The sequence below is a fragment of the Schistocerca gregaria genome, chromosome 2 (genome assembly GCF_023897955.1).
Source record: "Schistocerca gregaria isolate iqSchGreg1 chromosome 2, iqSchGreg1.2, whole genome shotgun sequence".
NCBI classification, from domain to species: Eukaryota; Metazoa; Arthropoda; class Insecta; order Orthoptera; family Acrididae; genus Schistocerca; species Schistocerca gregaria.
Window position 1 is genome coordinate 617,001,408 of NC_064921.1, and position 12,013 is coordinate 617,013,420.

Genomic DNA, 12,013 nt, shown 5'->3' on the forward strand with positions numbered 1-12,013 from the left:
CTCTGAGATTTTCCTATCCACGGACGGCGCATATATTATTACCCATTAAGCTAACATTTGTGATGATACTGTCATAACTTTTGCAACAGGGCTACATCACAATTTGCTTGCTTTAGTAACAATGTAATTTCGAATCAACCTGTAAAACAGCCTCTCACACGCTGTAACTTTCTCCTGTCCTCTTTCTGTTAATTCCGAACGTCCACAAAGAAGGGATTCATCATAGGTCTATTTGGATAATACTGAACGTGGCACAAAAGTCAGATAATCGAAAAAAAAGGAAAGCTTACGAGTCAGTCCAGATATAGTGGACGTCAATGAAGCGAAATGGAAAAAAGACAAGGATTTATAGTCAGATGAGTGCAGCGTAATATCAACAGCAACAGAAAATGATGAAACGGGAGTGGGCTTCGGTTTAGTAGCAAGATAGGGCAGAGAGTGAATTACTGTGAATTGTTCAGTGAGAGTTGCTCTCATCAGAATCGACAGAAAACCAACGCCGATAACGATAGTTCACGTATACATGCTCACATCACAAGCCGAAGAAGAGGCGATAGAGAAAGTATGTGAGGATATTGAACGGATAATTCAATATGTAAAAGGAGATGAAAATTTAATAGCCATGGGAGACTGGAATGCAGTTGTAGGGGAAGGAACAGAAGAAAGAGTTACGCGGGAATATGGGCTTGACACTAGGAGTAAGAGAGGAGAAATACTAACTACCTCGGCAATAAATTTTACACAGTAACAGCGAATACTCTCTTCAAGAAGCACAAGAGGAGGAGGTATACTTGAAAGAGACCGGGAGATGAAGAAAGCTTTCGGTTCGATTACATCATGGTCAGACAGAGATTCCGAAATCAGATACCGGATTGTAAGGCGTGCCCAGAAGCAGATATGGACTCAGATCACCATTTAGTGCTGAGAAGAGTACGCTCATATTTAAGAGACTAGCCATCAAGAATCAATGCGCTAAGAAGTGGGATACAGAACCCTTAATGAATTATGAGACACGCTTGAAGTTCTCTGAGGCTAGAGTTACTGTGTTAATGAATAGCCAGTACAATTGAAGAGGAATGGAAATCTCTCAAAAGGACAATCACAGAAGTTGGTAAGAATAAAATAGGTACAAAGAAAGTAACTGCGAACAACCCGTGCGTAAGAGAAAAATGGTTCAAATGGCTCTGAGCACTATGGGACTTAGCTTCTAAGGTCATCAGTCCCCTCGAACTTACAACTAATTAATCCTAACTAACCAAAGGAATCACACACAGCCGTGCCCAAGGCAGGATTCGAACCTGCGACCGTAGTGGTCGCGCGGTTCCAAACTGTAGCGCCTAGAACCGCTCGGCCACCCCGGCCTACCGCGTAAGAGGAGAAATATTTCAGTTGGTTTACGAGAGAAGGAAGTACAAAAATGTTCAGGGAATTTCAGGAATACAGAAATACAAGACACTCAGGAATGAAATAAATAGTGAGTGCAGGGAAGCTAAGGCTAAACGGCTTCATGAAAAACTTGAAAGAAATCGAAATAGGAATGATTGTCGGAAGAACTGCCTCAGCATATATTCGTAGAAAAGTCAGAACAACCGTCGGTGAAATTAAAAGCAAGGGTGGTAACGTTAGAAGCGCAATGGGAATTCCATTGTTAAATGCAGAACAGAGAGCGGATAGGTAGAAAGAGTACATTGAAGGCCTCTATGAGGGAGAAGACTTGTTTGAGAACTAATAGAGGAAGAAACAGAAGTCGATAGAGAAGAGATAGGGGATCCAGTGTTAAAGCAAAATTTAAAAGAGCTTTGGAAGACTTGGGATCAAATCAGGAAGAAGGGATAGATAACGCTGCATCATAATTTCTAATATCATTGGGGAAATGGTTACTAAACGACTATTCCGAAGATAACAAGAGGTGACAAGTGCGAGAATTATCGCACAAACAGCTAATCAACTCACACATCCAAATTGCTGACAAGAATAACATCCAGAAGAATGGAAAAGAAAATTGAGGATGTGTTAGATGGCGATCGGATAGGCTTTAGGAACTGTAAAGGCGCAAAAGAGGCAATTCTGATGTCGCGGTTGATAATAGAAGCAAGACTTAAGAAAAATTAAGACACTTTCATAGGATTTGTCGACCTGGAAGAAGCGTTAGACTATGTCAAACGGTGCAAGATGCTCTGTGAAAAACAGGGGTAAGCTATAGGAAGAGACGGTTGATTTATGACATGTACAAGAGCGAAGAGGGAATAATAAGAGTGGGAAAACAAGAACAAAGTGCTCGGATTAAAAAGGGTGTAGGCGAGGGATGAAGGCTTCGGCCGCGACTGCTCAGTCTATGCATCGAAGAAGCAGTGACGGAGATAAATGTTCAAGAGTGGAATTATATTCAAGGTGAATCAATATCAGTGATAATCTTCTCTGATAACATTGCTATCCTCAGTGAAAGTGAAGAAGAATTACGTGATCTGCTGTATGGAATGAACAGCCTAATGAGTGCAGGAGATGGATTGCGAGTAAATCGAAGAAATACGAAAGTAATGAGAAGTAACAGAAATGAGAATAGCGAGAAACTTGTCAGAACCGATGGTCACGAAATAGATGAAGTTAAGTAATTATATCACCTAGGCAGCAAAACAACCAATGACGGATGGAACATTTCTGACCAGGAGAAATAGCATCAAATATAGGCCTTAATTTAAGAACGAAAGTTCTGAGAATGTATGTTTCGAGCATGGCTTTGTATAGTAGCGAAACATGGACATTCGGCAAAACGGAAAAGAAGAGAAGCAAAGCATTTGAGATGTGGTACTACATAAGTATCTTTAAAATTAGGTGGACGGGTAAATTAAGGAATGAGGAGGTTCTTCGGAGAATTGCATGGAAAGGAAAATATGGAAAACACTGACAAGAAGGATCAATGTGGTTGGAAATCTGTTAAGACATCATGGAATGGCTTCCATGGTAATAGAGGGAGCTGTAGAGGATAAGAACTGTAGAGTAAACCTGAGACTGGAATACATCGAGCAAATAATTGAGGACGTAGGTTGCAAGTACTGCTCTGAAATGAAGAGGCTGGCACAATTCGTGGCGGGCCGCAGCAAACCAGTCAGAAGATTGATGACTCATTTACAAAAAAAAAAAAAAAAAAAAAAAAAAAAAAAAAAAAAAACCGAAAAGAATTGGTGATTTGAAAAGTTGTGTAGTAAAACACGTTCCTTTTCTGTTGACCCCACTAATAGGTCGGTGTGAGCATCACAGAAAAACTAGGCGGATTTCTTACATTGATTTGAGGGAATGTGTTTGAATGACTATTATAATCCAGTATGTTTTAATGCTCACTCCAGTCACTCACGTGCTCTGCCTGATTCACTGTGGTTAATTGATGTTAGGTTAGGTGTTGAATTCTTTCGACTTATGTTCACTTCCGCCTACTTTTTAGTTCACTGGCCAGTATTATGAGCAGACAGATGGAGTTTCTGTGGAAAGTTCGTTGTCGCCTTTTATTGCCTATTTGTTTCTATCTTATAGCAGACTTCGCGAAACATGCTTTTGAGTCGGCGGTGATACATTTGTTGTTTGGCCTCATCAGTGAGAATTAAAAACACCAGAGTTCAATCCACACGAACATTTGATTCATGATGGAGGTGGAAAAGGATGGCTGCCTCCACTTCCTTGATGTGTTGGTCAGGAGGAATGTTGATGGTACATTGGGGCGCACTTTTTACACAAAGCCTACTCACACTGACTTGGTGGCAGCTGTCACCATCCAGCTCAGTATGAAGAGGCTCTTTTGCACTGTAGTTCACTCAGCCCACGTCATCGCAGACCATGAGAGTTTGCCAGCTGAGTTAGCCGATCTTGAGGTCGCCTTTTGTCACAACTGTTAAAGTGAAAGGCACATCAGACGTGCATGACGCTGCTGGACAACCGTGCACCAGCTGAGTGATCATAATACGAAGGTGCACCAACGTCTATAGCCTTTTTGCCTTACGCACGGAGAATTTCCAGCAGGATTCGTCGTACTTTGCGGAAATATGAGGTGAAATATGTTTTAGGTTCGTACAGGATGATTTTGGTTTTCGTATGGTGGGTGTTTACCGTATTCCTTGCAATTGTGACATGTCATGTAATAGTCAGACTGTCGGGACTGTCAACGATTGTTGTACAAAGCACAAGTGTCACACATGTTACAAAGGCCAAGGAAATCTGTTATTTCGGAATCTTGTCTTGACACCAGTCATCCAATGGATTGTAACAAGGAGATTCTGGCATGCACTTCCAGCTGCTGGGATTGTGTTACTAAAGAAACAGTTGAAATCGAATTAGCAAATAAACTTATAAATAGAGAAGGTGTTTTTTATTTAAATTCTGCGTGGAATCCTATTCTCTTCCTTATCAAAAGAGAGTGGGACAAAGTTAATACAACCACAACCGTTGGTCATTAATTTTCACTACTGATAACTCTGTTATGCAACCGTTTCCTTTTTTTCCCAAGCAGGCATGCGCTGTATATAAATTCATAATGAAAGTTCCAATTTATTAGACTATTTATGCTGAGCAGTGTGATCATAACACTACTAGTGACTGTCGGTAACTGACTATTGAAACAGTACTCTTCATTTAATCTTTTATTTGGATTTACACGTCGAATATAAATGAGAGGTCACTGAAATCAGATTTGGGATGGTACAGAAGCACTTGCACTGCCAAGGTAGTAAAGTAGGCCGCCACACATGGAGCTATTTCGTGGAGGGACGTGTGGGGAGCGGCTCACAGACCAGCCTTTTGTAATGCCGCTCTGGGATGCCCAGAGCATTGTAGATAAATATAGTATGGAACTCGTGTTGTGCAAGCCCTGCAGTGCGACCGTTTTACAACCCAGGTACAAAGGAAGAGGGGAAGGAGGAACGCTTTTTAGCATAAAGCACAACAGTGCGCTACAGTAGGAACCTCAGTTTTTCTCCGGAAAGCACTGGACACCACAGATAAATATCTCAAAAATGGAATGAAACTCACCGTTTTGGGCCTTTCAAAATGTTGATTGGTTGGTTTGGAGGGAGGGGACCAAACAGTGGTCCCCTCCTGTGGGATGCCAATGGACATCCGTTTGACTTCACAAAAACCAAATGTTTACGTAACATAAGAATCACAGCTATTGATTAACATAAATAAACTAGAGGTTCGACGGAGAAGCTCGACTGTGCCAATGAAGAACCACCTCATTGGTCACAAAGAGAGATGGGAAGAGTGTGAAATGAATTTTTTCTGTGTTAAATGGTAGAATGCACGCTACTCGATAACCAACTAGGGAATAGCCCACGGAAGTCGGCTAGCGTTTTCTAATGAGAATTTTTGCCAGCAAGCAATCAGAAGATCTGAAGCCCATCCAGTCTGAATACACTAATAGAAGCAAAATGTGGCAGTTCTAGGGCCCGTTTCAGTAAACTTTCGATCAAAAATTGAGTGATCGTCAGGCTCCTTAACAGACCTAATCTTTGCAAGTCTTGATCGTCAAGGAGACTCCACCGACAGACTTCTCCACTGACAGGTGCCAACAACCTGCTGCTGCCAGAGCTGATATACCAAGGGACATAGAGAAATTTTGGGCAGATTTGCAGTTCGTCATTAATGAGGGCCGTTTCTGATATCAATGACTAATTCTGAAGCCACTTCAGCCACCACCTACAGTTTGCTGTGTGAATTAAGATGCATAGTGACATTAAAGTTATTTTATAGTAGATTACTTGAAGCTTCACTTTGATGACTTGCATTTGGATTCGGTCAACGGCCTGCATTCAATTCCAGTCACAAGTGCAGAGTAATTCCTTCTCCAATACTAACTGTCTCTTCAGTTAACATCACGACAGTCAGGATGCAACTTTGTGAATGCATTTATGCCATTTGCACGATTATTATAATATTTCCTCACAACCCCTTTGACAGATGTTCCAACGTTTTATTATAACAATATTGCCATTGTTTGTCAACTGTTTTGTGAATAACTGCCGGCCGCGATGGCCGAGCAGTTCTAGGTGCTCAGTCCCGAACCGCGCGACTGCTACGGTCGCAGGTTCGAATCCAGCCTCGGGCATGGATGTGTATGATGTCCTTAGGTTCGTTAGGTTTAAGTAGTTCTAAGATCCAGGGGATTGATGACCACAGATGTCAAGTCTCATAGTGCTCTGAGCCATTTGAACTATTTGTGAATAACTTTAATGAAATAAACTGAATTAATTGTCGTTCTTGTTTCATTGTTGTTGTAGTGGTCTTCACTCCAGAGACTGGTTTGATGCAGCTCTCCATGCTACTCTGTCCTGTGCAACCTTCTTTATCTCCAAGTAACTACTGCACGTTACATCCTTCTGAATCTGCTTAGTGTATTCATCACTTGGTCTCCCTCTACGATTTTTACCCTCCAAGCTGCCCTCCAATGCTAATTTAGTGATCCCTTAATGCCTCAGAACATGTCCTACCAACCGATCCCTTCTTCTAGTCAAGTTGTGCCACACACAGCGCTTCTCCCCAATTCAATTCAGTACCTCCTCATTAGTTACGTGATCTACCAACCTAATCTTCAACATTCGTCTGAAGCACCACACTTCGAAAGCTTCCATTCCCTTCTTGTCTAAACTATTTATCGTCCATGTTTCACATCATTCATGGCTACACTCCATACAAGGACTTTAGAAAAGATTTCCTGCCACTTAAATCTATACTCGATGCTAATAAATTTCTCTTCTTCAGAAACGCTTTTCTTGCCATTGCCAGTCTACATTTTACACCTTCTCTACTTCTACCATCATCAGTTATTTTCCTCCCTAAATAGCAAGCTGAATTTCCTAACCCAATTCCCTCAGCATCACCTGCTTTAGTTAGACTACATTACTTTATAATTGTTTTGCCTTTGTTGATGTTCAACTTATACACTCCTTTCAAGACACTGTCCATTCCGTTCAACTACTCCTTCAGGTCCTTTTGTGTCTCTGACAGAATTACAATGTCATTGGCGAACCTCAAAGTTTTTTATTTCTTCGCCATGGATTTTAGTTCCTACACCGAATTTTTCTTTCGTTTCCTTTACTGCTTGCTCAATATACAGATTGAATAACAACGTGGATAGGCTAAAACCCTGTCTCACTCCTTTCCCAACCACTGCGTCTCTTTCATGCCCCTCGACTCTTATAACTGCCATCTCGTTTCTGTACAAATTGTAAATAGTCTTTCGCTCCCTGTATTTGGCCCCTGTCACCTTCAGAATGTGAAAGAGAGTATTCCAGTCAACATTATCAAAAGCTTTCTCTAAGTCTACAATTGCTAGAAAAATTGGTTTGTCTTTCCTTAATCTATCTTCTAAGATAAGTCGTGGGCCTCACGTGTTCCAACATTTCTACGGAATCCAACCTGATCTTCCCCGAGGTCGGCTTCTACCAGTTTTTCCATTCGTCTGTAAAGAATTCGTGTTATTTTTCTGCAGCCGTGACTTATGAAACTGATGGTTAGGTAATTTTCATATCTGCCAACACCTGCTTTCTTTGGGATTGGAATTATTATATTCTTCTTGAAGTGCGAGGGTATTTCGCCTGACTCATATGTCTTTCTCACCAGGTGGTAGAGTTTTGTCAGGGCTGGCTTCCAAAGACTGTCAGTAGTTCTAATGGAGTGTTGTCTACTCCCGGGACCTTGTTTCGACTTAGGTCTTTCAGTGCTCTGTCAAACTCTTCATGCAGTATCATGTCCCCCATTTCATCTTCATCTACGTCCTCTTCCATTTCCACAATATTGTCCTCAAGTATATCGCCCTTTTATAGACACTCTATATACTCCTTCCACCTTTCTGCTTTCCCTTCTTTGCTTAGAACTGGGTTTCCATCTGAGCTCTTGATATTCATATACAAGTGGTTCTCTTTTCCCCATAGGTCCCTTTAATTTTCCTGTAGGCAGTATCCATCTTACCCCTAGTGATGTATCCCTCTAAATCCTTACATTTGTCATCTAGCCATCCCTGCTTAGCCATTTTGCACTTCCTGTCGATCTCATTTCTGAGACGTTTGTATCCTTTTTTGCCTGCTTCATTTACTGTACTTTTATAATTTCTTCTTTCATCAATTAAATTAATTTCTTCTGTTACCCAAGGATTTCTACTAGCCCTCGTCTTTTTACACATTTGATACTCTGCTGCCTTTATTATTTCATCTCTCAAGGCTACCCGTTCTTCTACTGCATTTCTTTCCCTCTTTCTTGTAAGTCGATCCATAATGCCCGCTCAGAAACTCTCTACAACCTCTGGTTCTTTTAGTTTATCCAGGTCCCATCTCCTTAAATTCCCACCTCTTTGCATTTTCTTCAGTTTTAACCTATAGTTCATGAACAATAAATTGTGGTCAGAGGCCACATCTCCCCTGGAAAAGTTTTACAATTTAAAACTTGGTTACTAAATCTCTGTCGTGACATTATATAATCTATCTGAAACCTTCCAGTGTCACCAGGCCTCTTCCATGTATACAAACTTCGAACATGATTCTTGAACCAAGTGTTAGCTATGATTAAGTTATGCTCTGTGCAAAATTCTACCAGACTGCTTCGTCTTTCATTCCTTACCCCCAAACCATATTTACCTGCTACTTCTCCTTCCCTGCCTTTTACTACTATAGAATTCCAGTCACCCATGGCTACTAAATTTTTGTCTCCCTTCACTATCTGAACAATTTCTTTAATCTCATCATACATTTCATCCATCTCTTCGTCATCTGCGGAACTAGTTGGCATATAAACTTGTTCTAATGTGGTGCACGTGGGCTCCGTGTCTATCTTTGCTACAATAATGCGTTCACTGTGTTGTTTGTACCAGCCTACCAAAGCTCCTATTTTTTCATTCATTTTTAATCATACTCTTGCATTGCCCCTATCTGATTTTGTATTTATAACCCTATATTACCCTGACCAGAAGTCTCGTTCCTCCTGCCACCGAACTTCACTATTTCCCACTATATCTAGCTATAACCTATCCATTTCCGTTTTCAAATTGTCTAACCTACCTGCCCATTAAGGGATCTGACATTCCACGCTCCGATCCGTAGAACGACAGTTTTCTTTCTCCTGATAACGACGTCCTCTTGAGTAGTCCCCGCCCGGAGATCCGAATGGGGGACTATTTTACCTTCGGAATAGTTTACCCAAGAGGCCGCCATCATGATTTAACCATACAGTAAAGCTGCATGCCCTCGGGAAAAATTACGGCTGTAGTTTTCCCTTGCTTTCAGCCGTTCGCAATACCAGCACAGCAAGGCCGTTTTGGGTAATGTTACAAGGCCAGATCAGTCAATCATCCAGACTGTTTCCCCTGCAACTACTGAAAAGGCTGCTGCCCCTCTTCAGGAACCACGCGTTTGTCTGGCCTCTCAACAGATACCCCTCCGTTGTGGTTGCACCTACGGTACGGCTATCTGTATCGCTACCTTTAAGATACTATTTCGCTGCAACTGCCGGCCGTAGCGTCCGGCAGTGACTGTGGGCAGTTTACTACTGCTCTTAGGCAAAACAACGGAACATATTATGCCGTTGTAACTGCGCGGCAGTCACAGGTTGTGACGTCATCACGATTGCGAGTCTCGGCTGCTGCAGAAGCAGTAAAGCAGTTGGGCCGCGACTGCCAGGTGTGTAACGACTGCAGATATCAACGATGCGCTGTGTTGAAGAAAGGTTTTCACGATGACGACGACGAACAGTTAGTGGAGTATGTGAGCAGATACTCTATACTGTATGATCATAAGGATACAGATTTCAGAATTTTGATGGCAAAGGGTAAGGTGTGGAAGAAGATAGGAGAAGCAATGAAAAAAGATGGTAAGTATTTTGCATATACACATTCGTATATTTATGTTTTTTTTTCTACTGTGACAATTTGTACAATATGGAGGCTACAACAATGTTTCCATTCTTTCTGTGCCAAACGATTTCAACAATAGTCGTTACGAATAGTAACAATAATTTAGTTGCTTTATTTGAGCCTTAGTTGTTTTCCAGGTTGTAATCGTTGATTTGTAGGTTCGCAGAAGTAATTCTTAAATTTATCTCGTACCTGAAACCCTTCAGCTTGGTAGAATCCCCCTGTTGGGGGCAGGGGAATAATGTTCTGTGGTAAACTCACGTCATGGTCAAGTTCATAAAAAGATCGTCCTCTTTTTTTCTAAATAGGCGCCCATGAGGAGATCGTTTAGACAGCAACAAGCTGCAAAGAGTTCATCACATGTGTTAGATTGCAGATTCAGATTTGCGTAGAACACTCTAAATACTTGACACAAAAGTCCAAAAGCGTTTTCAGAAACTCGGCGCGCTAGTGACAATTTACAGTTGAAGGTCGCTTTTGATTTATCTTGCTCGGCAGACGAGCGAGTGTAAGGCTTGAGAATATGCTTTCGCAAGCGGAATGCCTCGTCGCTTACTATAACAAAATGGCATCTTGATGTCTGTTAATGGAAGCTCTTCATCTGCTGGAAACACGTCTCCTTTCATGATCATTTTCCCCATTGCTGACTTATTAAATATGCCAATGTCTCCTTCCTTCCCACATGAACCTACGTCTATCGTAACGAATTTACAGTTCTCATCAGCCAATGCCAAAAGTGCTATGGAGAACCCTTTGTAATTCCAGAAAAGGGAACCACTTTTTCCAGGACACCATTTCCTTATGTGTATCCCATCAATCGAAGCACAGCAGTTAGGAAACCGCAATGAGTGTAGAATTCTTTCGCACCTTCCCTGAAAGATTCTCGAGATGGAGGAGGCAGGAAGATAGGTGCCAAGTGTTGGCAAATAGCTTCTACTGCTTCACGAACTATGATGCTTACGTAGCTTGGTGATATCCGGAAACCATATCCAAGGGAAACGAAACTCTCTGCTGTAGCTTGAAAGCTGTAACACAAACCATAATTATTATTAATATATGAAACATGAATAATGTGTCTTGTTCTAATTACACAGCTTAACAAATATCGTTCCGTTTTAGATAACCAGTGTAAGAAGAGATGGAAAGACATCAGAGATAACTACTGGAAAGTAGTTCGAAAAGAACAACTGCAAATAGGTTCTGCAGCACCAAGTTCAACAGCAAAATGGGCGTCGTTCAACAGACTAGGCTTTTTGAGAGATGTAGAATGGGGGCGGTCGTCTTTTTGTCGTGTTCCGCTAAAGGAGCCAACAAGTGTTGAAGGACTGCTATCCGATGAAGACAGCCAAAATGACAATGAAACAGGACGTGATACTCCACAGGCCATTGCTTCCATGCCCTCTAGTGACGCACCTGCTGCCAACTCTTCCATTTCAGCTCGCAGATCGAGGAAAACACACTGGGATTCAATCAACCAAAGGGGCCAACAACGATTGGAATTGCTGCAGCGATTGGCTAATAATCGGGAGACGGAAGATGATGTGGGGCTGTTCATGAGAAGCATCGCAGCTTCCATTAGGAAACAACCACGTCACCTCATTAATAAAGCGAAAATTGACTTTTTAAGCCATGTTACGGGACTTGACAGTTCTTCAGAATCATCTCTTGTGCCACTGCCTGACAGCATCAGTCCTTCCGGCTCTTCTTCCCTTTCATCCCCGTTCGAACGAACTTCATCGGTTGGAGACGGTACTTACATTAACAAACGTCGAACCACAAGCACGTGATACTACTTTTGAAAATAATTACTAATCATAATGTAAACACAGTGTAAAGATATTGTAAACATAAACAACAAACTGCACACGCTCTGAGTCGTTTCCAAATAAACGTATTATTTTAATAGAAATTTATGCTATTTCATAGAGATACAAAATTATCCATTTTAAACCATTGTTGATTAATACGTATGTTTTTATACAGCTAGGTACCGTAAAGTCACTGCCATTTTTTCGTCGGCTTCTATTGGAGTTGCACTGCACTGGTAGCTGTTCCTGCTATATCTTCTTTCGCCAGACTTTAAACAAAATCGAACTGAGATGGGTTAAGTCTAAAGAAATTTCTGAA